The sequence below is a fragment of the Hemitrygon akajei genome, chromosome 3, assembly GCF_048418815.1.
Source record: "Hemitrygon akajei chromosome 3, sHemAka1.3, whole genome shotgun sequence".
NCBI lineage: Eukaryota > Metazoa > Chordata > Chondrichthyes > Myliobatiformes > Dasyatidae > Hemitrygon > Hemitrygon akajei.
The window spans coordinates 18,818,947-18,840,633 of record NC_133126.1 but is presented as its reverse complement, the minus strand read 5'-3'; positions in this window follow the sequence as shown (position 1 = coordinate 18,840,633).

The following is a 21,687-nucleotide window of genomic DNA, read 5'->3' as shown; positions in this document are numbered from 1 at the left end:
GCCTGCTCCTGTTCTGTACTATTCTATGTTTTATGTAATATTTGTATTAATATTTTGGGATAAGGGTGTCATTGCTAAGGCCAAAACCTTTTTACTAATTACCCAGTTTCTTTATCACTGCAGACCAGTTGAAAATTGGTGGGGAGCTTAGAGACTTAGACCAAGGGATGACGGATCATTGATATACTTACAAGTTGGGATGTTCTGTCATTTAAAGGGGGGAGTCTGCTTGTTGTGGTGCTCCCAAGTCTTGAACTTGGTGAAAATTTAACACGATGAGCAACATGTCTTTGGGATGGAGGAAGAAATCCGAGTTCCCATAGGAATCAATAGTCTTAATGAGAACATGCTTACTCCACACAGACAGTGCCTATGGTCAGGATGGATCTGGGTTCATAAGACCATAGGAGCAGAATTAGGCCATTCAGCCCAACGAGTCTGTTCCGCCATTCCATCATGGCTGATCCTGGATCCCACTCAACCCCATACACCTGCCTTCTCGCCATATCCTTTGATGCCCTGACCGATCAGGAAATGATCAACTTCTGTCTTAAGTAGACCCACGGACTTGGCCTCCACCACAGTCTGTGGCTGAGCATTCCACAGATTCACTACACGCTGGCTAAAAAACATTCCTCCTTTACTCTGTTCTAAAAGGTCACCCCTCAATTCTGAGGCCGTGCGCTCTTGTTCTAGATACCCCACCACCATCGGAAACATCCTCTCCACATCCACCCTATCTAGTCTTTTCAACATTCCGTAGGTTTCAATGAGATCCCCCCCCACATTCTTCTAAATTCCAGTGAGTACAGGCCCAAAGCTGCCAAACGCTCCTCATATGTTAACCCCTTCATTCCCGGAATCATCCTCGTGAACCTCCTCTGAACTCTCTCCAATGAAAACACATCCTTTCTGAGATATGGGGCCCAAAACTGTTGACAATATTCCAAGTGCGACCTGACTAGCGTCTTGTAAAGCCTCAGCATTATCTCCTTGCTTTTATATTCTATTCCCCTTGAAATGAATGCCAGCATTGCATTTCCCTTCTTTACCACAGAATAAACCTTCTGGGTGTTTTGCACGAGGACTCCCAAGACCCTCTGCATTTCTGATGTTTGAACCCTCTCTCCATTTAGATAATAGCCCACAACCGTTGTTCCTTTTATCAAAATGCATTAAAATGCATTGAAGGCTTTGTCACCTGTAGGCAGAGGCTCCAGTAGCTGCAGACAATGCCGCACTTTGTACACCATGAGTTTATGAAGCCTTTTTTCTTCATACCATTACCATGATTGTCATAGGAAATTAGAGATGGTCAGTAGATCACAAACAAGAGAGAATCTGCAAATTCTGGAAATCCAAGCAACACACACAAAACACTGGATGAAATTCTTCACCAGCCCAGTATCTCTCTCACCGGTCAACTTCCCAGCTATTTGCTTCATCCCTCCCCCTCCCAGTTTCACCTTTCACCTGGTGTTTCTCTGTCCCCTCTCCCACATTTTAAATCTACTCCTCATCTTTTTTTCTCCAGTTCTGCCGAACAGTGTCGGCCTGAAGCATTGACTGTACGTTTTTCCGTAGATGTTGCGTGGTCTGCATTTCACTGAGCGCCTGCACTCCATCTGCCAGAAGAAGTGGGATCTCCCAGTGGCCACCCATTTTAATTCCACTTTCCATTCCCATTGCGATATGTCAATCCATGGCCTCCTCCACTGGCGTGATGAGGCCACACTTAATTTGGAGGAACAACACCTTATTTTCCATTTTTGTGGCCTCCAGAATTGGCCATCCTCACCCTCTCCTCCAGCAGTCCCATCCCCTTTTCCTTCTCTCACCTTATCTCCTTGCCTGCCCATTGCCTCCCTCTGGTGCTCCCTCCCCCCCCCTTTACTTTCTTCCATGGCCTTCTGTCCTCACCTATCAAACTGCTCCTTCTGCAGCCCTATATCTCCTTCACCAATCAACTTCCAGCTATTTACTTCATCCCTCCCCTTCCCGGTATCACCTATCACCTTGTGGTTCTCTCTCCCCTCCTTCACATTTTAAATCTACTCCTCATCCTTTTTTCTCCAGTCCTGCCGAAGGGTCTTGGCCCAAAACATCGACTGTACCTTTTTCCATAGATGCTGCCTGGCCTGCTGAGTTCCTCCAGCATTTTGTGTGTGTTGATGCGCAATAAATACTGTTTTCTGCAGCTATTGGTATAGGTATTGTACCAAGATACAGAGAAAAGCTCGTTTTGCATACTGTTCATACAGTACAGATCATTGCCTGGTGCACTGAGGTAAAAAAATAACAATGTACAAACGTTTGTAGAATAAAGTGTAAAAGCTGCAGAGAAAGCACAGTGCAGCTGCTGTTACTAGTTCCAGAGTCCATCTCATCTTTCAAGATGTCTGTTCAAGAGTCTGATAACAGCAGGATAGAATCTGCCCTTGAGCCTGGTGGTACATGTATCTTCTGCCTGATGGAAGAGCAAAGAAGAGATTCTGTCCAGTGCGGTTGGGGTCTTTGATTATTCTGGCTGCCTTACTAAGGCAGTGAGAAGTGTAGACCATGTCCATAGAGGGAAGGCTGATTTCCACGATGTGCCGAGCTGTGTCCACAACTCTCCGCAGTTTCTTGTGGTCAGGTGCCGAGCAGTTGCTGTACCAAGCCAATATATCCACACCTTGAATTAAAAATATAATTTTCAGTGACTTATTAATGTTTTCTAGAAAGTCTGCACGACGGCTATATTGCTTCAAGAAACAGAACACGTTTGCAGCTTTACTTCCAATAACTATCAGCTTGACTTCAAAATAATGTGGCTGGCTGTGATCTCAAGGGGTCCATAGAAATGATGTTTGCCACCTTGTGGCACACAATAAAATTACAAGATTAATGATAGAAGAATAGATTTATTTATCACATTTTCAAAGTTCAAAGTAAAACTTATTATTAGAATATATATACGTCACCACGTACAACCCCGAGATTCTCTTTCTGTGGGCATACTTAGCAAATCTATAGAACAGTAACTGTAAACTGTGGACAAAAAAACTGTGCAAATGCGGATATAAATAAGCAGAGGTAAACAACAAGCATGAAATACCAAGATACCAAAAGAGTCCTAAAGCTATCCCTTTTGTTCAAGAGTCTGATGTTTGCGGGGTAGTAATATGTACATCGAAATACGAAACATACTGTGAAACGATCATTTGTGTCAAATCAAAATATGAAGGGTTATGCTGGGGGCAGCCTGCCAAGTGTCACCATGGTTCCAGTACCAACATAGCATGCCCACAACTTATTAATCCTAACCTGGAGGAAACCAGAGCACCTGGAGGAACCCATGAGGTCACAGGGAGAACGTACAAACTCCTTACATACAGTGGCAGGAATTGAAACCAGTTCCGTGATTGCTGGCACTGTACATTGACTACGCTACCTGCTATGCTACGTGTGGATTTTAAAGCGTTTAGGTAGAAATTAATGCTGGCTTGAGGCTTGATCTCAACTTGAAGATCAGGTCTACCAGACAGCACCAACCCCAGCCCTCCTGTATGATTTTGAGGGCATGGAATACCTGTAACAGGCACCACAAACTCTGTTTAGCGACACCATGAGCACTTTGACCACCTTGCACTATAATGGAAATTTGTTTTCTAATTTTTTTTTCTTGTTAAAGTTGTGTATAATAATGTTAAATTTATGTTTTTCTTGTGAACACTCCATGATGGGCACTAACCTCCACAGCATCCAGAACAACTTCAAGGAGCAATGCCTTAAAAAGGCAGCATCCATCCATCATTAAGGACTCCCATCACCCAGGACATGCCCTCTTCTCGTTACTGTCAGCAGGGAGGCAGTACAGGAGCCTAAAGGCACACAGTCAATGATTCAAGTACAGCTTTTTCCCCACTGCCATCCGATTTCTGAATGGATGTTGAACCCATGAACACTACTTCAGAATCAGAATCAGAACCAGGTTTATTATCACCGGCATGTGATGTGAAATTTGTTAACTTACCAGCAGCAGTTCAATGCAATACATATTCTAGCAGAGAGAGAGAGAAAAAAAACTGTAATAAATAAAATAAAACATAATAATAAATAAACAAGTAAATCAATTACGTATATTGAATAGATTTTTTAAAATGTGCAAAAACAGAAATACTGTTTATTAAAAAGTGAGGTAGTGTCCAAAGCTTCAATGTCCATTTAGAAATCGGATGGCAGAGGGGAAGAATCGCTGAGTGTGTGTCTTCAGGCTTCTGTACCTCCTACCTGATGGTAACAATGAGAAAAGGGCATGCCCTGGGTGCTGGAGGTCATTAATAATGGACGCTGCCTTTCTGAGACACCGCTTCCTAAAGGTGTCCTGGGTACTTTGTAGGCTAGTGCCCAAGATGGAGCTGACTAGATTTACAACCCTCTGCAGCTTCTTTTGGTCCTGTGCAGTAGCCCTCCATACTAGACAGTGATGCAGCCTGTCAGAATACTCTCCATAGTACAACTATAGAGGTTTTTGAGTGTATTTGTTGACATGCCAAATCTCCTCAAACTCCTAATAAAGTATAGCCACTGTCTTGCCTTCTTTATGACTATGTCGCTACATTGGCTGGATCCTCAGAGATCTTGACACTGAAAAACTTGAAGCTGCACTTCTGATCCCTCTATGAGGATTGGTGTGTGTTCCTTCATCTTACCCTTTCTGAAGTCCACAATCAGCTCTTTACTCTTACTGACGTTGAGTGCCAGCTTGTTGCTGCGGCACCATTCCACTAGTTGGCATATCTCACTCCTGTACGCCCTCTCGTTACCACCTGAGATTCTACCAACAATGGTTGTATCGTCAGCAAATTTATAGATGGTATTTGAGCTATGCCTAGCCACACAGTCATATGTATTCAGAGAGTAGAGTAGTGGGCTAAGCACACGCCCCTGAGGTGCGCCAGTGTTGATTGTCAGTGAGGAGGATATGTTATCACCAATCTGCACAGATTGTGGACTTCTGGTTAGGAAGTCGAGGATCAAATTGCAGAGGGAGGCACAGAGGCCCAGGTTCTGTAACTTCTCAATCAAGATTGTAGGAATGATGGCTTTAAAAGCTGAGCTGAGCTATAGTCGATGAACAACATCCTGACGTAGGTGTTTGTGTTGTCCAGGTGGTCTAAAGCCGTGTGGAGAGCCATTGAGATTGTGTCTGCCATTGACCTATTGTCACTACTTTTTCTGTTTTTTTTCCCCTCTTCTTGTACTACTTATTTAATTTAACTTATAAAAAAAATTTGTACTTCTTACTGTAATTCACAGATTTTATTATTATGTATTGTAATGTGCAAAATAACAAGTTTTGGAACATATGCCGGTGATATTAAACCTGATTCTGATTCAGATTCGGGCCAAGGTGTGGACTGTACTTTTCCATGGATGCTGCCCGGTCTGCTGAATCTCAATTTAAGGACGATTTATCTTGTCTTTTTCATGCTCACTATTTATATCTGCATTTACAGTTAGCTGTTTATTGATCCTGTTTACAGTTACTGTTCTATAGATTTGCTAAGTATACTTGTAGATAAAGAATCTTGAGGTTGTATGTGGTGACATGTATGTACTCTGATAATAAATTTTGCTTTGAACTTTGAACTTTTTATTTACTTTGTTTTTTTATATTTCTCTCTCTGCACATTGGATGCTTGATTTTTTTTAATGAGTTCTATTATGGTTCTATGTTTTGTGGCTGCCTGTAAGAAGAAGAATCTCAAGGTCGTGTATAAAATACATACTTTGATAATAAATGCACTTTGAACTTTGAACTTTGGTTACCTGGAAAGACAGAAACAAGCAAGATAGACAAAGTTTGCAAAAGAACTGTGGCAAGTTCTCCAAGATGTTTGTGTACCTAAGAGAATTGATGCACTTTTAAAGGCAAAGGGTAATCACAACAAATATTGATTTGATGATGCTCTTTATAGTTTTTTTGATATTTAGTAACTTTTTATTTCATTATTTTTGAAAGCATCTTCCCTTTACAATATTCTTTCCCATGTGCCTAAGCCATCTGCACAGTATTGTACCTGTATATAAATCAGTGGTAAATCAGCCTGATTCGTCTATGCACCCAAGAGATTTTATGCCTCTGATTTGAATGTTTAACATGGAAGTAACATCCATTAGCATGCCACTTGTAAGCATTTGAATCCTTCTTTCAAAGCACAGCTACACACTACGGTACCTCCAGCCTTTCTGTGTGTTGCTCAGACTTCCAGGATTTGAAGCCTCCACTTTGTAAAGCGCTCAGTAATGAATTCAACCCACAAGTGTCATAAGATCAATGTTATGAATTTATCATTGAGAGTACATAGAACAGAAAATACTGAGCCACGTATTGAACATAGTTGTCTTTTCTTTGATTGTGAATGTGTAACATCCTTCTAAAGTAGGTGGTTAAAACAGGATTTTTGTCCCTTTGCAATGCAATTTACATTTACATTCCGATCATGAATTTTGCATGTCTCTTTTGTCTGGATGTATTCCATGAAGTTACTGTTGTTTAACAACTGAAGTAGTATTGTACCACGTGTATTACAAGAGTAATAGGATCGTGAGTGTAGATGTCATTGATGTTGGCGTAGGAGACCTCTGCAAAACATCGTGCATTTATGCAGCCTAAACAATTTGCTGAAGGAACGTCACGGGTTCAGCAGCATCTGTGGGAGGTGGGAGGGAGGGAGGGAGGGAAGGAATTGTCAAATGGGAACTCTGCGCCGGATGCTGTTTTACCCCCTGATCTCATCCTGCCGATTCTTCGTATCTACAGTGAAACATTCAGTGAAATGCATTCTCAAACTTCCACCACGGAGAGCATTCGAACTGGCTGCATCATCATCTGAGATGGGGGTGGGGGGGGGGGGGGGAGATGGCTACTGCACAGGATTGAAGTAAGCTGCAAAGAGTTGTAAAGTTAAGCAGCTCCATCACGGGCACTAGACTCCCTAGTATCCAGGACATCTTCAAGAAGCGGTGTCTTAAAAAGACGACATCTGTCAATAATCACCTTCACCACCCAGGATATGCCCTCTTCTTGTTACTACCATCAGGAAGGAGGTACAGGAGCCTGAAGGCACACACTCAATGATTCAGGAACAGCTTCTTCCTCTCTACCATCAGATTTCTGAATGAATATTGAACCCATGAAAACTACCTCACTACTCTTTTATTCCCTATTTTTGCACTACTGATTTAACTATTTAATATATATATTCTTACTGTAATTCACAGTTTTTTTCTCTCTTTTATTGTACTGCTGCCATAAAGGCAAATTTCACAACATATGCTGGTGATATTAAACATGATTCTCAAGTCAAGTCACTTTTTATTGTCATTTTGACCATAACTGCTGGTACAGTACACAGTAAAAACGAGACAATGTTCTTCAGGACAATGGTGTTTCATGAAACAATACAAAAACTGCACTGAACTACGTAAACCAACACAAAAACTACACTAGACTGCAGACCTACCCAGGACTGCATAAAGTACACAAAACAGTGCAGGCATTACAATAAATAATAAACAAGACAATAGGCACAGCAGAGGGTAGTAAGTTGGTAGTCCGATGGCTTGGGGGAAAATCTGTTTCATAAATAACAGCTGAATGGTGGCGTCCGGGATTCCATCCGTTTCTGTACTCCCGCTGAGTATTTCGTTGCCACAGATGTAGTCAATTTAATGTCCATTGGAGAGCGGAATGGACAGGAGAGCCGGCCGGCTAGGGCTTGCTTTATTCCTGGCACGGACTCCTGCCCGCTCACCTCGCTTCCGCTTCCTCGCACACCGCTTACGACATCCCCAACTCCGGCCACCGGCATCAGGCGACTCCGAGGACTGCAGGCCCAATTCTCTCAGCGAGCCGAGGTCGCGCAATCTAACCGGCCGATTTCCATGGAGGTTTGTTTTTGGGTGATCTCTGTATTGTAGCAGTATCTGGCGATGGGCTGATTTTTGCATCAACGGCCAACGCAGTCTGAGGTTGTGCTGGGCGCAGCCCACGTGTGTTGCCATGCTTCCAGTGCCAACATAGCCTGCCCACAACTTAGTAACCCTAACCCTAACCTGTATGTCTTTGGATCGTGGGAGGAAACTGGAGCACCCAGAGGAGACCCACACGGATGTGGGGAGAACATAGGAACTCCTTACAGACAACAGTGGGGATTGAGCACTGATCGATGATCGGTGGCGCTGTAAAGCGTTGCGCAAAGCCCTACACTACTGTGCCGCCCCGCTAGTCTCCAGTGCACTTACGTGGCACCATTAACATAACAAACATCCCCCGGAGTTTCACAAATTGCAATAAATTAAATCAAGCACCATTCCGGATTAGGGATTTTAAGACAGGGAGGCAAACATTTGGAAGGAGGAGAAGAAGGTAGAGAGGTTTGATGAAGGCAGAACAGAATTTAAGGTGGTTCTGTCATTGTGGGGGATGTGCTGGAGACTTGCAATGGAGGAGTGTAAATGTTTTAGAGGGCTGTAGACTAGAGGACATTACATGAACGGAAAGGAAACACGGGTCAGAATCAGTTTTATTGTTACTGACAATAAATAAATTAATAGGGAAAAAAAGTAAAAGGGGTAACTTTCATGTGTTAATGGACTGTTCAGAACCACTACGTTAATTAATTGGGGCAGGAGACTTGTTGAAGTACTAGTCCCAGGTGCGCGTCCTTGCATGGCCTTTAGACACTGCACCCTGCTTAGAGTGAACAGACAGACCACCATGAACAAGTCCCTGGACAACGGGGGGAAAAACGTCCCCAATGTCGCCCTCACCCTGATGGCCAGCTTCGTGTGTGGCTGCATCAGGTTGTGTGTGGATCCCAGGTACGTGGGCACCAAGTACCACTACGTGCCCAGGTTCTACCTGTCGCCCTGGCTACGAAGGATGGGTCTGGCCCCTTTCCCGCGCAACACCCCTGTCAGCTGGTTGTTGCCGCCATACCTGTCCTTCGTAGAGAAGTTCTTTCAGGTCAGCGCCTTTGACCACAGGGCCATCGGGCAGTGGTCAGCACATAAGGTCCTGCAGGCACTGCAGGAGAAGGACGAGATGGACACAGTGGGGTGGTTCCCTGAGCAGACTGTCCAGTTCATCTGGCAAAATGCCTCATCGCCAGACCTCACCAACAGGAACCAAGACCTCGCCTGTCTGGCGGTGAGAGGGGCCCTCCCAGATCCCTCCTGTATGCCCGGAACATCGTCTCCTGCCCACGGGAGGACTGCAGTGAGGAGGAGTCGGTGACCCACCTCTTTGTACACTGTGGGTTCGCAGAGAAGGTGTGGAGGAGGATGGAAGGGACAGTGTCGCGCTTCATCCCCAGCAGCTGCGTAACAGAGGACTCTCTGATCTACGGGCTGTTCCCGGGGACGCACACCGAGACCAACATCCGGTGCTGCTGGCAGATCATCAGCTCGGTCAAAGACGCTCTTTGGTCAGCCCGAAACTTGATGGTCTTCCAGCACATGAGATGTCCGTGGGGGAATGCTGCCGACTGGCACATTCTCGGCTGCAGGAGTACGTGCTGAGGGACGCACTCAAACTCGGTGCAGCCACCGCAAGGGCCCGGTGGGGAAGGACCACAGTCTAGGGTTCTTCTCCCATGGGAGTTGAGGGGTGGGTGGAGGGGTGTATACCCCTAAACCACTGTATGTAAATATGGAATAACAGAGTGCCACCTGGGTGGCAAAAGTGTGGGAATGTAAAGACTGTAATGGAAACATTTGTAAAGGACTGAGAGTCATGGAATGGTTTATTGTACCTAATTTTATTTTTGAATAAAGTATATTTTGATTTTAAAAAATTGTGTGTGTTTGTGTTCAAAAAGCAGTGATTTTTGTCACTGATAGTTGATGAGAAAGGAGCAGTACTAATATTATGAACTCTTTTGCTCACTGCAGTTTCAAGCATTCAAGCTTGGAGGCGCCAGAAATGGCTGGGAGTGAAAATGAACAACTGCTACTTCAGCAAGTCGGGACCTGTGAAGAATTTTAAGGTTGAACGTTACAATGAAACTGGAGGATGCAATTGTCGACACATTGTTTGAAGGCAATCCGTTATCTACATAGTCAGAGCTGGTTTTGTTCCTTTACAGTCAATCAAATTAATGTGGCTTTGGCAAGTGATGGTGTTCTAATTTGCTCTGTGTTTCATTCAAGTATGTAATTTGTTACTCAGCTAAATGATCAGAATCAGAATCAGACTTTAATCGCCAATTACCTATGCACATACAAGGAATTTGCTTCTGGCAGATGTTGTCTCTCTGCTCATAACAATAATAATGATAAATATAAATGAAAATATAAATTATACATACAGGTAGTGCAATCCAAGTAATAGTTAGCTGACAGTTAACCGGCAGTTAACTGTTCAGCAAAGTGACCGCAGTAGGGAAAAAACTTCTCCAGTGCCTATTAGTCTTGGTCTGGAGGGATCTGAAGCGCCTACCAGACGGAAGCAGATCAAACAGTCCGTGCGCAGGATGGGAGGAGTCCTTTATGATGTTCCCCGCCCTCTTCTTCAACCTGGAAGAGTACAGGTCCACAATAGAGGGCAGGGAGGCTCCAATAATGCGCTTGGCAGTCCTCACTGTGCGCTGTAGTCTGGTTCTATCCTGCTTGGTGGTGGCTCCAAACCACACAATGATGGAAGTGCACAGGACAGACTCAATGACTGCAGTGTAGAACTGCAGCAGCAATTCCTGAGGCAGACTGTATTTCCTCAAGAGCCGCAGGAAATACATCCGCTGTTGGGCCTTCTTCAGGATGGAGCTGATGTTCTGCTCCCACTTCAGATCCTGAGAGATGGTGGTTCCCAGGAACCTGAAGTTCTCCACGGTGGACACAGGGCTGCTAAGGACTGTGAGGGGAGACATAGCGGGGGGATGTCTCCTGAAATCCACTATCATCTCCTTTGTCTTGAGCGTGTTCAGCTCCAGATTGTTCCGACTGCACCAGAGCGCCAGTTGGTCCACCTGCTGTCGATATGCAGACTCATCACTATTCTGGATGAGTCTGATGACGGTAGTGTCGTCTGCAAACTTCAAAAGCTTCACATAGGGGTTGGAGGAGGTGCAGTCATTGGTGTAGAGGGAGAACAGCAGTGGAGAGAGGACACACCTCTGGGGTTTGTCTTATACCTTTTTAACTATTTCCATGAAACTTTAGCTAATTAGGGCAGCGGCTTAATTGGGACAAAATGTACTGGTCCCGATGAGTCCTAATCAACTGCAATCCGCTGCATTAAAAGTGGAGTTTGATAGGTTCCTGATTAGTCAGAGCATGAAAGGTTAGGGGAGAAGTCAAGAGAAGTTGAGAGGGACAACAAACCAGCCAGAATGGAATGGCTGATAGCAGTAACCAGAGAAGGGTGTGTCCTGGATAAAGAGAACACAGTTTTAAAGTTGATTCGTTGCTGGGGCTCAGACCAGTGCAGGCTAGTGAAAGCATGGATAATAATTGGGAGCGTCAGAGTGCCTAGAACGGCTGCCGGGGGGTAGTGGTGGATCCCAACATGATAGTGGTGGTTATGTAGCTTTTAGACAGGCAGGGAATGGAGGGATATGGATCCTGTCCAGGCAGGAGAGATTTCAAAGTTCAAGGTTCAAAGCAAATTTATTATCAAAATCTGTGAGATTCATTTCCTTGCAGGCATTCACAGTAGAACAGAGAAACACAATAGAATCGATGACAAATAAAAACACAAAATGCTGGCAGAACTCAGCAGGCCAGACAGCATCTATGGGAGGAGGTAGTGACGACAAAATGCACGCAAAGACTGACAATGTGCAAAATGCTAATGATAAATAAGCAATAAATATTGAGAAGGTGAGTTGTAACTTCCTTCATATGGAGTCTGTAGGTTGTGGAATCAGTTCAGAGTTGTGGTGAGTGAAGTTATCCACACTGGTTCAGGAGCCTGATGGTTGAAGGGTAATAACTGTTCCTTAACCTGGTGGTGTGGGACCTAAGGTTTCTGTATCTCCTTTTCACAGCCGCCATCACGAAGACAGCACAGGAGCCTCACCACTCACACCACTAGGTTCAGGAACAACAGTTACTACCCCTCAACCTTCAGCTTCACTTGCCCCATCATTGAAATGTTCCACACAACCTATAGACTCACCTTAGAGGACTCTATATCTAATTTTCTCAAAATTTATTGCTTACTTATTATTATTATTATTATTTCTTTTCATATTTGCACAGTTTGTTGTCTTGCACTTTGGTTGAGCACCTAAGTTGGTGCGGTCTTTCATTGATTCTGTTATGGTTATTATTCTATTATAGATTTATTGAGTATGCCTGTAAGAAAATAAATTTCAGGGTTGCGTATGGTGACTTTGATTATAAATATACTTTGAACTTTGATGGATGGATGAAGGTTTAATTTAATTTGGTATTGTATGCAGCACTGATATTTTAAGCCGAAGGTCCTGTTCCCATTTTGTACTCTCCATTTTCTATGATTGGTTCTATATAGAACACAGATAGAAATCACCTTAATTAGAGAGAAGACCTGATTTAGGCATTTGCAAACACTTTTACTTTATTTTGCTCCCCCTTCCTACCCACGATCCTCTCTCCACAATGTTCATCTCCTTCCGCATTCATCCAGCCACCACCGTCCTCCTTCTCAGAATCCCCCGCCCTCCCCCCATCTCAGCGGTTGGGGTCCATGAATGATACATTTCGTAAGCTTTATTTCTGGAGGTTCAGTGGCCATTGTAACTGCAGACAAAAGGAACATTTTTTGTGGAAGTACGAAGCAACGGCCTGCTGTGAAAATCCATCAAGTGTATAATAGGTAGCTGTTTGTTCAAGCTTCACTTGGCCAAGATCACGAACAAAGCTGCATATCAACACACTGTGGCTGGGGCTTGGCTCCATTCTAAAAGCCCTTTGAAGCACTCCATGTGTCAGTCTCTCGGAGCCGGCCCGATCTGCCAACAATCTGCATCTTTTATGGCCCATCTTTGCACATCAAAAAATGATCTCCTCATGTCCAAGTCTTGTGCACTTCAGAAGGTGAATGATCAGGGGTTTGGAGGAGGGTGGGGGGATGTGGATGAGGAAGGGGGTGGTGCATTTGGTGACTAGGTGACAATGTGAAGGCAGGAAATCTTTGATCTTGACTCTGTATTGAGAATACTGTGGGCTGAGGTGTAAACCATGATAAGGGCTGAATTGTACAAATTCCTGACAGAATTCAGCCTTTATTCAAGGATTACCGAAAGTGTGTTTGTGGCCAGAAAACAACACCAACAAAAAAAAAGCAGCAAACCAAAATGCACACGAAATTCACCTCAAACCAGCTCTCCGCAAACGTTTAGGTTATAGCTTTTCACACAAAATGAAGCACGACTGAATGTACTGACCATTTGCTTGAAGACTGTAAATAGTTTTTCAGTGTTTTGTATATACTTTTATCTTGGTTAAAGGTGATTTTTCAAATAAAAAGTATTTCCCACCACATAATTCAGTCTCCCTTGCTCAGTGGAACAATCAAACCCTAATTCAGGGGCTATCAACAGTGTACACTGTTGTAGTGCATGCATTGCTTATGGCTACAACCTCTCTCTCCATAGCTTTTCAGCCGAAGCAAGTTCAGCCAGTCTTGTTCTGCTTTAGCTACTTCAGAACAAAACACATCTAAAAATCACAATTTAAGATTTCTGAAGATACATTTGAGCCTGTACTAATTCGAGGAGCAACAGTAGCATAGTGATCATCACAACGCTTTACAATACAGATGACCATGCCATTGCCTGTAAGGAGTCTGTATGCTCTTCCTGTGCCTGTGTGGGTCTCCTCCCAGTCCAAAACTGTATCGGTTGGTAGGTTATTTGGTCACTGTGGCACTGTTATAGGAGTCAAACTGGACACAACGGAGGCTGTGTTAGAACAAAGGACCCTACGGAAAATCCTGGCAATTCTGGACAATGTTTCTCACCCTTTGCATGCCACCTTGGCTGAACAGAGAAGCACTTTTAGTAATAGACTAAGACAACTGTGCTGACCGAGGAGCGCTATATGAGGTCATTCTTACCCTCGGCCATTAGGCTCTATATTGAGTCAAACTATAGCCTCAGTGTTGACCGCCTCCTGATAGACCAACTTATTTTTTATTCTCTCTATTTCTCTTCTAATATTTATATCTGTGCACTTCTAATGCTACTGTGACACTGTAATTTCCTTTGGGAGCAATAGAGTATCTATCTGTCTGTCTATCTATCTATCTACCTACCTACCTGTCTATCTGTATCACCACATACAACCCGAGATTCATTTCCCTGCAGGCAAACTCAGCAAGTCTATAGAATGATAACTATAACAAGGTCAATGAAAGATCAACCAGAGTGCAGAAAACAACAACTGTGCTAATGCAAATATAAATAAATAGCAATAAATAATAAGGACATAAAATAACAAGATGAAGAGTCCTCAAAGTGAGATCATTGCTTGTGGGAACATCTCAATGGATTGGTAAGTGAGAAAAGTTATCCCATTTTGTTCAAGAGCCTGACAGTTGAGGGGTAATAACTGTTCTTGAACCTGGTGGTACGAATCCTGAGGATCTTGTACCATCTACCTGATGGCAGCAGCGAGAAAAGAGCACGGCCTGGGTGGTGAGGATCTCTGATGATGGATGCAGCTTTCCTACAACAGCATTTTATGTAGATGTGGTCAGTGGTCGGGAGGGCTTTACCCATGATGAACTGGGCCGAATCCACTACCTCCTGTAGAATTTTCTGCTCAAAGACGTTGGTGTTTCCATACCAGGTCACGATGCAGCCAGTCAATACACTCTCCACTGCATGTCTATAGAATTTTGTCAAAGTTTTTGAGCCATGCTGAATCTCTGCAGACTCCTAAGGAAGTAGAGGAATTGCCGTGCTTTCTTCGCAATCGCACTTGTACTGGTACCAGGACAGGTCCTCTGAAATAGTACACCCAGGAATCTACAGTTGCTCTCCACCTCTGATCCTCCGATGAGGACTGGCTCATGGACCTCTGGTTTTCCTCTTCTGAAGTCTACAATCAATCAGTTCCTTGGTCTTTGTGACATTGAGTAAAGATGGTGTTGGTGCTGTGCTCAGCCACACAGTCATTGGTGTAAAGCGAGTAGAGTAGGGGGGTTAAGTTCACAGCCCTGATGGTGATCAAGGAGGACATGTTTTTGCCAATCAAAACTGACCGGGGTCTGCAAGTGAGGAAGTGCTACACCTCCTCCCTCACCTCCATTCAGAACCTCAAACAGTCCTTCAAGGTGACCACTGTGGTTGACTATTGTGTCTGGTGCTCCTGACGTGGCTTCCTCTCCACTGGGAAGACCCGTCGTACGTAGATTGGGGACAGCTTCGTTGAGTACCTCCGCTCCATCCGCCAAAAGCACTGCTTCATGATGGCCAAATATTTAATTCCGATTCTCATTCCTATTCTGACAGTTTCGGCTCATGGCCTCCTCTCATGACAAGATGGGGCCACCCTCAGGTTGGAGTAGCAACACCTAATATTCTGTCTGTGTACGCTCCAACCTGATTTTTCCTTTCAGAAAGTAAAAACTGCCCTCCCCCTCACCTCTCTCCTCTTCTATTCCCCACTCTGGTCTGTTATCTCTTCTCACTGCCTATCACATCCTCCTGGGTCCCCTCCTTCTTCCCTTTCTCCTATGGTCCACTCTCATCTCTTATCAGATTTCTCCATCTTCGGCCTTTTATCTTTCCTATCCACCTGGTTTCACCTATCATCTTCTAGCTATCCTCCTTCCCCTCCCCCAACCTTTCTATTCTGCCTTCTTCCAGTCCTGAAGGAGGGCCTCAGCCCGAAACATCGACTGCGTATTCATTTCCTCTGCCTGACTCTGCCTGACCTGCTGAGCTCCCCCAGCATTTTGTGTGTGTTGTTTGTGTGTAGCTTTTCATTGATTCTGCTGTGTTTCTTTGTACTTACTGTGAATGCCCACAAGTAAATGAATCTCAGGGTTGTATATGGTGACATGTATTTACTTTGAATTTTGAACTTTGACATCATTGGTGCACGTGTCATAGCTGAGATGTTTTCCTGTGTCTCAGTGGATAGTCTACTCATGTATCAGGAAGCTGTCTGCTCCCGACACTTGGGCGTACAATATGAAAAGATATTTAGACTGATTTGCAGATAGGAAAGGTTTAGAGGGATAGGGGCAAAAGCAGGCAAATAGGACTTCCTCAGAGAGTCTCAGGCTGGAGGATCAGAGTCCATGCTGTATTATCCTCTGACTCCAGGCCACACACTCCGCTCCAAACCTTACCGAACTCCCCTCGGAGACAGCAAAGCACCAGATCACTCAGTCGGCCACAAAACACACCATCAAAATGTAATCACAGGTTCCAATCACAACAGTGGAGTAGTAGAATCAGATTTTTAAAAAAGAAGTAAAAGGAATAATTTTGTGAACTGTCTGAAGGTTGTCATCTTGTTGGTCTTGTCTCTACTTCCTGAGGAGACTGAGGTCCTTTAACATCTGCCGGACGATGCTGAGGATGTTCTACGAGTCTGTGGTGGCCAGTGCTATCATGTTTGCTGTTGTGAGCTGGGGCAGCAGGCTGAGGGTAGCAGACACCAACAGAATCAACAAACTCATTCGTAAGGCCAGTGATGTTGTGGGGGTGGAACTGGACTCTCTGACGGTGGTGTTTGAAAAGAGGATGCTGTCCAAGTTGCATGCCATCTTGGACAATGTCTCCCATCCACTCCATAATAGACAATAGACAATAGACAATAGGTGCAGAAGTAGACCATTCGGCCCTTTGAGCCTGCACCGCCATTTTGAGATCATGGCTGATCATCTACTTTCAATACCCGGTTCCTGCCTTGTCCCCATATCCCTTGATTCCCCTATCCATAAGATACCTATCTAGCTCCTTCTTGAAAGCATCCAGAGAATTGGCCTCCACTGCCTTCTGAGGCAGTGCATTCCAGACCCCAACAACTCTCTGGGAGAAGAAGTTTTTCCTTAACTCTGTCCTAAATGACCTACCCCTTATTCTCAAACCATGCCCTCTGGTACTGGACTCTCCCAGCATCTGGAATATATTTCCTGCCTCCATCTTGTCCAATCCCTTAATAATCTTATATGTTGCAATCAGATCCCCTCTCAATCTCCTTAATTCCAGCGTGTACAAGCCCAGTCTCTCTAACCTCTCTGCGTAAGACAGTCCTGACATCCCAGGAATTAACCTTGTGAATCTACGCTGCACTTCCTCTACAGCCAGGATGTCCTTCTTTAACCCTGTACACTGTACACAATACTCCAGGTGTGGTCTCACCAGGGCCCTGTACAAATGCAAGAGGATTTCCTTGCTCTTGTACTCAATTCCCTTTGTAATAAAGGCCAACATTCCATTAGCCTTCTTCACTGCCTGCTGCACTTGCTCATTCACCTTCAGTGACTGATGAACAAGGACTCCTAGATCTCTCCGTAGTTCTCCCTTACCTAACTTTACACCGTTCAGATAATAATCTGCCTTCCTGTTCTTACTCCCAAAGTGGATAACCTCACACTTATTCACATTAAATGTCATCTGCCAAGTATCTGCCCACTCACCCAGCCTATCCAAGTCACCCTGAATTCTCCTAACATCCTCATCACATGTCACACTGCCACCAAGCTTAGTATCATCAGCAAACTTGCTGATGTTATTCTCAATGCCTTCATTTAAATCGTTGACGTAAATCGTAAACAGCTGTGGTCCCAATACCGAGCCCTGTGGCACCCCACTAGTCACCACCTGCCATTCCGAGAAACACCCATTCACCGCTACCCTTTGCTTTCCATCTGCCAGCCAGTTTTCTATCCATGTCAATGTCTTCCCCCCAATGCCATGAGCTTTGATTTTACCCACCAATCTCCTATGTGGGTACTGGTTAATGTACTGGTTAATGTAGAACATAATGTACTGGTTAGGCACAGGAGTTCATTCAGCTAGAGACTCATTCTACCGAGATGCAACACTGAGCGTCATAGGAAGTCATTCCTGCCTGTGGCCATCAAACTTTACAACTCCTCCCTCAGAGTGTCAGACACCCTGAGCCAATAGGCTGGTCCTGGACTTATTTCCACTTGGCATAATTTACTTAATATTATTTAATCATTTATGGTTTTGTATTGCTATATTTCTACACTATTCTTCGTTGGTGCGGCTGTAACAAAACCCAATTTCCCTCGGGATCAATAAAGTATGTCTGTCTGTTGCCGATGCCATCTTGTCAGATATGTCTTATATACATAGATTGATTGTATGTCCATAAAGTGATGCTAGATGCAGGAGTGTCTGTACATAAGGTGACTGGCGGGAAATGATAAAGTAGTGGTGGTTGGGGGTACGGAGGGGTAGGTTAGTGGGTGGAGGTGCTGATCAGCCTTACTGTTCGGGGAAAGTAGCTGTTTTGAGTCTGGTGGTCCTGGCATGGATGTTACATTGCCTCCTCCCTGATGGCAGGGGAACAAACAGTCCAAGAGTAGAGTGGGTGGGATCCTTCATGATGTTACTGGAATTAGATAGTAAATTTGATGGGCATAAAGATCTTATGGTGCTAGATTCACAAGGTTAATTCCTGGGATGTCAGGACCGTCTTACGCAGAGAGGTTAGAGAGACTGGGCTTGTACACGTTGGAATTAAGGAGATTGAGAGGGGATCTGATTGCAACATATAAGATTATTAAGGGATTGGACAAGATAGAGGCAGGAAATTTGTTCCAGATGCTGGGAGAGTCCAGTACCAGAGGGCATGGTTTGAGAATAAGGGGTAGGTCATTTAGGACAGAGTTAAGGAAAAACTTCTTCTCCCAGAGAGTCGTGGGGGTCTGGAATGCACTGCCTCAGAAGACAGTGAAGGCCAATTCTCTGGATGCTTTCAAGAAGGAGCTAGATAGGTATCTTATGGATAGGGAAATCAAGGGATATGGGGACAAGGCAGGAACTGGGTATTGATAGTAGATGATCAGCCATGATCTCAAAATGGTGGTGCAGGCTCGAAGGGCCAAATGGTCTACTTCTGCACCTATTGTCTATATTGGAGATTCGGGGCAGCTTCAGAAAAGGACATAAACAAATGCATTAATGTGATGGATAGGAGCTGGCTACAAAGAGCTGATATGCAGTTGGAAGACCAGATAGCCTCCTCCTGTGCTATTCTATATTTCAATGTGCAGGGATGTTTACTTGGTTGCAGGAATCATTAGTGGGGAGTGGGATTGTTCTGTAAACTAGCATGGACTTGATGGGCTGAAATGGCCTAATGAACTGTTGAAGTCAAAAACAAATTTATTGTCTCAGTATGTACTAGGTAATAAATACCATATACTAGATTCATTTTCTTCCAGTCATTCACCGTAAATAAAGAAATACAATAGAATTTATTATAGAAAACTACACATAAACAAAATCTGACAACAAATCAATGTGCAAAGAAGACAAATTGTACAAATAGAGATTAATAATACTGAGAACATGATCTGTAGTGTCCTTGAAAGTGAATCTGTAAATGGTGCAATCAGTCAGAGTTGAGATGAGTGAGGTTATCACGCCAGTTGAGGAGCCTGATGGTTAAACAGTAATAACAGTTCCTGAACCTGGTGGTGTGGGACTTCAGGCTCCTATACCTCCTGTCACTGGTAGTAGTGAGAAGAGAGTATGGCCTGGATGGATGGTGGCCTTTGTGACTGATGCTGCTTCTCGTGAAATGCTCCACGTAAATGTGCTCAATGGTGGGGAGGACTTTGTCTGTGATGGACTGGGGGCATCCACCACCTCACTGTTCCTGGGTATTGGTGGTCCTACACCAGGCCATAAGGCAACTGTTAGGATACTCTCCACTGTGCAGAAAGTTTGTCAAAGTTTCTGGTAACATGCCGAACCTACGTAAATATCTAAGAAAGTAGAAGTGGCTGTCATACCCTCTTTCTGCTGGTCCCAGGACATGATAACGCCAAGGAATTTAAAGTTACTGACCCACTCCAACTCTGATTCCCAAATGAGGACCAGCTCATAGCCCTCAGGTAGTCAATAGTCAGATCTCTGGTTTTGCTGATGTTGAGAGAGAGGCTGTTGCTATGGCACCACTCAACCGGATTTTCCATCTGTTTCCTAAATGCTGATTCGTTACCACATTTGATTCGGCCAACAACAGTGGTATCGTCAGCAAATGTAATTATGGCATTGGAGTATAAAGTGAACTGAGCAGTATAAAGTGACTGAAGCACTCAGCCTTGTGGTGCACCTGCACTGATGGTTCTTGTGGATGAAATGTTGCCAATCTGTACTTACTGGCACCTGCAAGTGAGGAAATCAAGGACCCGGTTGCACAGGGAGGTGCTGAGGTCTAGGTCTTGGAGCTCTGTGATTAGTTTCAAGGGGATGATAGTAAAACCATGAGACCATAAGACATAGGGGGAGAATTAGGCCATTCAGCCCACTGAGTCTGCTCTGCCATTCCATCATGGCTGATTTATTGCTCTGCCCAACACCATTTTCCGTTCTTCTCCCCATAACCTTTGATGCCCTGACTAATCAAAAACCTATCAAACTTCAATAAACTCTTCTCGGACTTCCAGCCGGGAGCAGGTGTCAATTATAATTGATGCTTCGATGACAAATTCCTGTATTCTGTCCCTCCTGATTGGTTAGTCCTCATCCAATCAGGTTTCCTCTCTCGCACCTTGTTTACAATCGAATTCCAGTTCTTCTATGAGTGAGACCTTGATCTTTGTTAAAAATTTTCCCTAGTTTTATTTCATTTCCAAGCAGTCCCGAAAGCCATTGGTGTGGCACAGTAGTTTTGTGCCATCAAAGTCAATCCTATGGCCATTGTGAATGCAGTGTTATGTTCCTGCCAATTTTTCCAGGTAAACCAAACAGATACACCTTCTGTGCTCCTTGATGTGGGTTTCCACCGTGCATGCTGTTTGGCCGACATAGACTATTTCGCATTCACAGGGAGACCTGTAAACACCAGCCACCCTGAGTCCCAGGTCAACTTTGACTCGCATAAGCTGTGATTTGAGTTTCCTTACAGGTTTGTGGATAGTATTAATCTGGTATTTCTTCAGGAACCTGGCAATCCTTCCAGAAACCATAGAAATTATAGGGAAGACGGATGGTAGCGAAGGGTTCTCCTTGTTGTTAGGTTTCCTGGTTTTCTGTCAGCTCTTTTAAGAGCCCAATGGATTAAACCTATCGAACATTTCAGAGAGCAGCACGCCTTCATGTTGACTGCTAAGAGATTTGTACTGTCCCTGGCAGTCAGGTTAGTAAAATAACTGCAGTTGTCTATAGAATACCAAGTAAGGTTAAGCAAAGACCAATAGAGTCGTGCAGTCGCAGAGAGAAGTTGCACAGAACCAGGCCCTTTGGCCCATTGAGACTACACTGACCATCAAACTCCCATTTTTATACTGACCCTGTAATAATTCATTTTATTCTTCCGCTTTCCTGTCAAATTCCTCCTTGATTGAGCTACGCTCAGCCATGCACGAGGCCAAGGGGAATTCAGAGTTGTCGGTCAGCTATCCGGCTGTGAGGAAGCCAGGGCCTCCAAAGAAAACTCACGCGATCAAAGGGAGACATGCACACTCCACACGGAACAACACTGAGCCCGAGCTGC